This window comes from Chiloscyllium plagiosum, unplaced genomic scaffold (genome assembly GCF_037043375.1).
Source record: "Chiloscyllium plagiosum isolate Xiang-an unplaced genomic scaffold, Cpla_swu_hap1 HiC_scaffold_8, whole genome shotgun sequence".
NCBI lineage: Eukaryota > Metazoa > Chordata > Chondrichthyes > Orectolobiformes > Hemiscylliidae > Chiloscyllium > Chiloscyllium plagiosum.
In genome coordinates, this window is record NW_028270146.1 from 97,916,280 (window position 1) to 97,921,514 (window position 5,235).

At 44.2% G+C, this 5,235-nt stretch overlaps 1 pseudogene; it reads left to right on the forward strand.

Moving 5' to 3' along the window:
- The first annotated feature begins 347 nt into the window (after positions 1 to 347).
- LOC148149463 (putative G protein-coupled receptor 139) lies at positions 348 to 5,017 on the forward strand (annotated as a pseudogene).
- Positions 5,018 to 5,235: the final 218 nt, after the last annotated feature.

Below are 5,235 nucleotides of genomic sequence, written 5' to 3' on the forward strand. Positions count from 1 at the left end.
CAAAACTGATCACATTTTATATTAAATGGAAAAGAAACCACAGAGAATATCTCAATAATGTCAAAACAATTTGATGGACTAATGCCATTTCATTAGTAGGGTTAGAGTCAATCACATTTTTTACATTACGACAATATGTCAATTATGTTTAATTCACATCAAGCACATTTGTGTTCACGTGATTTCACTCACATGTTTGTTCAGGGAGCTGTAATTAATATCGATAATTGAATGATCTCACTGGAGCTGTCCCTCCTGTACAAATACTAAGCCCATTTGATTGTATCAAACAATCAGGGAAAACGTTTGTCTCCGTGGTCAATGTAAACCATCATCTCTCACAGAAAATGCATGAACCAACAGTATTCCATCAGATCGAAGACATTTACTACACAGTTCTTGCTGTCGTTGGAATTCCTGGTAAGAACTTGCTCACCTCTTAATCACGGTGAATGTGTATTAACATATCTCACATGTGCATCTAAAATGTTGAGTCATGTCATTTTAGACCATATGAAATAGGTTCAGGATTAGTCCATTAAGTCCATCGAGTCAGCCCATTTGGCTGATGTGTTGCTCAGCCCCATTCTCCTGACTTCTCCCCATGACTCTCGACCTCCTTACTCACCAGGAACCCACACATCTCTGCTTTAAATCCATTCAATGACATAGTCTCCACAGCTGTCTCTGACAAAACATTCCACAGATTCATCACTCTTTGGATGAAGAAATTTCTCCTCATCTCGGTTCCCAAAGATTGTCCTTTCACTCTAAGGCTATACCCTCGGGTCCTAGTTTCTCTTACAAGAGGAGACTCCTTCCCCACATCTGCTCTATCCAAGCTTGTCAGTGTTCTGTAACTGTCAATGAGATTCCCCCCTTCATCCCTCTGAACTCCATTGAGTACTGAGTCAGGGTTTTCAAGCCCTCCTCACCTTGTGACTGAGTTGGTAAATTATTCACTTGCTGTTTAATCTGTTGGGGCATTGCCTTCCCTCCTGGTCTTCAGTATCACTGTTAATTCAGGTGAACAGAGATCTATTTATGCACAGTCATAATAATGGACCCAATTAGGAACAGAAAAAGACTAGAGTTGGAATGAAATATGGGATGAAAGAACATGGAGAAAAAAGAAAGATAGAACAAAGAGACAAGAGTGAAGATTTCAAAGTAGAATTCCTTCAGATCTGCTGCTGGACAGCGCATTAACAATGATGACATTGTTGAAGGGGTCAGTCACTCGGGACTTGAAGGACTGTAGTGGTTCTGTGGCAGTATCCTTACTTTGGAGGCAGCAGGTCTACTCCCAGCGACATCACAGATGTGTCCCTGAGTGTGACATTATCCATTTTGGCAGAAAGAATAAAAACAAGCCTACTATAGAAACGGTGAGACATTGTGGTGTTCTGAGATGTAGAGAGATCTGGACATTCCTAATGTGTGAATCACTGAAGGTTAGTTTACAGCTACAGCAAGTATTCAGGAAAGCCTATTGAATCTTATGTCACCTTCAGTATGTGCAGAATTATGTGTATGACGGCACTGTGGCACAGTGGTTAGCACTACTGCCTCACAGCGCTCGAGACCCAGGTTCAATTCCCGCCTCAGGCGACTGACTGCGTAGAGTTTGCACGTTCTCCCCGTGTCTGCGTGGGTTTCCTCCGGGTGCTCCAGTTTCCTCACACAGTCCAAAGATGTGCAGGGCGGGTGAATTGGCCATGCTAAATTGCCTGTAGTGTTCAGTAAGGGGTAAATGTAGGGGTTTGGGTGGGTTGTGCTTTGGCGGGTCGGTGTGGACTTGTTGGGCCAAAGGGCCTGTTTCCACACTGTAAGTTATCTAATCTAATTTCGAGCACCCGGAATGAACATGTGGTAAATGGGGCTGAGGGATACCTGTAAGCTCTCTGTTCAGAGGTGGATTACACATCTCTGGATCAGGTGGGATCTGATCCTTGGCCTTCGGGCCAGCGTTCCCTCTAATTCTCTTACCAGCTGCCTGGGTCTTCATGGTCGATGTTCGGCAATAACTTCCAGAACGGGAAGTCAATGCTGCAGTCGGCGTGCTGATTCCGAACGCTGTGTGCAGAACCTCAGAGTGGCTTATTGGGAATGTTGCTCTAAAACATTCCATCTATCAGCAAAACCCTCTGTTCCCCTCTCCCTCATATACGTATTTAATTCCACTGAACTTCATCCATACCATTCACCTGAACTAATCCCTGTTCCAGCAACCCCCTTCATTCTCACTATTCTCTGGGTTAATATGTTGATACTGATAGTCTCTATGTTGCTGGCCCCCACAGTTAGAAACACCCTCCCTCTCCATGTCCACTCTATAACGCCCACAATAATATTAACACAGCATTGTGAGAGACATTTGTGGAGAATATTGCCAAAATGAAATGGGATCTGGACAGGTCATGATCAAATTGATACCAACAGGTCTGAACAGCCAAGACCCTCCCCTTTACCATCGTCCTCTGACCCACCCGCAACCTCCACCCAGTTTGCTGAGTTGATACACTCCACCACAATGTTCACTGTCCGAGCGGGGCCTTACTGTTATGTTCCACCACAAATCAATCCATGCATTGTCCTTTTGTGCTCCTTTCCTTAACAGGGAATTCCTTGTTCTCTTGGATTACGATCTGGAATCCCCTGGCTCTCTGGGATCACTATCTATGATAGACACATGGAGTCATAGAAATGTGTAGCACAGAAACGACCCTTCTGTCCAACTCATCCATGCCGACCAGACATCCTAAACTAATCTAGTCCCATTTGCCAGCACTTGGCCCATATCCCTGTAAACCCTCCTAATTCATGTATTCATCCAAATGCCTTTTAAATGCTGTCATGGCACCAGACTCCACCACTTCCTCTGGCAGCTCATTCCATACATACACCACCCTCTGCATGAAAACGTTACCCTTTATGCCCCTTTTATATCTTTCCCATCTTACCCTAAATTTATGCCCTCTAGTTCTGGACTGCCCCTGCCCCAGGGAAATGACCTTGCCTACTTATCCTATCCATGTCTCTCATGATTTTCTAAACCTCTATAAGGTCACTCCTCAGTGTCCGATGCTCCAGGGAAAACAGCCCCAGCTTTCCAGTCTCTCCCTATAGTTCGAACTCTCCAACCCTGGCAATGTCCTTGTAAATATGTTCTAAACCCTTTCGATCCTTGCTCCCCAGAATCATTGGCCTGGATTTCCCGATGCCCAGGCATGTGTTATTCCAGCACGGATAAGAGTTGCACAGAGGGACCCTGTGGAATGCCCATCATTGCCCACTCCGAAGGAATTGCCGACGAAATTCTCCTCAAAAATTCCTCATTACCTCGGACATTCTGCTGGTCTCCACAGAGGATTTGGAAGACTCTTCTGAAATTATGTAAATTGGCACTCAGGAGAAGTTAGACCATTAAATACTGAGTCTAATCCCTGAATAGCTATTCAATAAACCCCATATTTACCTCACCTGTAGTTAACCATTTCCCTCCAAAAGCCACATTCAGCATTTCCCACTGTCCTCGGATCCCACCACCAGGCCTCACACCCCTCCGTCCACCACCAGAACAGAACACACTTTCACTGTAGGACCTAACATGCCTCCACAAACCCTGACCCAATATTCCCCCCCTACAGTACTCACAGAAATGGTTCCCACCATGACCTAACCCCCCACAATCCCCCATTCCCCAATGACCCAAGCCAGCCTTGTAATGTATACAGCAGAAAGGTACCCAGGCTGATAGGGTACATGAGAAGAAATACATTCCTGTGGATATGTTGGACTAAGGAGTGATTGACTTGATATGATTAACAGTTAAAAGGTGGAAAAAGTGAACCTATTTTCATCTGTGTGACCGTGCACAGCTATAAAAACTGACCTTGAAGAGCTTTTTATGAACAGCAACGATATTGTGTCTTCAAGAGTGAATACAGGGAAATGACTGACAATGTAGATTATCTGTCACTTGGAGGAATATGGGGGCAACTCAAGAGGCTGAATTATTTATGACTTCAGCATTCTTGTATTGTTTTCAGGGATATCTGTCTATAAATGCTGATGCATAATCCTATTGGTGTAATTGCATTTGTTACAGCTAACTTAGTGGCCATTCTCATCCTGACACGTGACTGATGTGGACTCTCCAAATGTATCACCCACTACCGGGTGGCCACGGCAGTTGCAGATCTACTGGTCGTTGTCACTGATGTGATACTGTTCACAATGATCCCGTTTAATTTCCCAGGAACTTACCTGGACACTACTCCTGCAGTTTCCCTTTCATATGTCCTGCTTTCTGCAGCCACGGACATCTCCGTCTGGATCACTGTCAGTTTTAACTTTGATCGATTTGTTGCAATTTCTTGTCAGAAACTGAAAATAAAGTATTGCACAGAGAGAACTGCAGCGGTGGTTATTCCAACAGTGAGTATGGGGTTCTGCTCGAAAAATATTCCTTGGTACTTTATATATGTATCTGAATATGTCATTGATGATGTGTCCTGGGGGAGGCGGTATTGAGTCAGAGAGATTTTTCACAGAAACTGCATAGACAACCTTTCATACTCTGAGTATTATTTTAACCCCTTTCCTCCCATTCATTCTGATTTTACTGCTCAATGCTCTGACAGTCAGACACATTTTAGTGACCAGCAGGATCCGCAGGAAGCTACTGGATCACAGCAAGAGTGAGAATCACACTGACCCAGAGATGGAGAGCCGCAGGAAATCCATCATCTTACTCTTCACCATCTCAGGCAGTTTTATACTGTTATGGATGACCAATGTTGTGTATTTCCTTTATTGGCGAATTGCAAAAAATTCTTACTGCACAGGTCCCCATGATCCTGCGTATATCACTGAACGATCTGCCTACATGCTGCAGCTTTTGAATACCTGCACCAACACCTGTATTTATGCAGTGACCCAGACGAAATTCAGAGAGCAGCTGAAGGATGCAGTCAAATACCCATTCACTGTAATTGGGAAATTACTGAAATGATAGATACAGTTCATCTTAAAGCTATATTTCTATCACTGTCTTCGCCGACAGTGCTTCTCACTTATTTCATCTCCACACATTTCATCAGAGCATTGACATGATTTTAACCTCTAGAAATGACCATCTCCTTTGGAGATTATCCACCTCTGACCATCAGGCTTGTAGCTCTCAAACCTGCAGAGCCACATTTCCGTCCAAACCAGATAGCCCTGACTGAT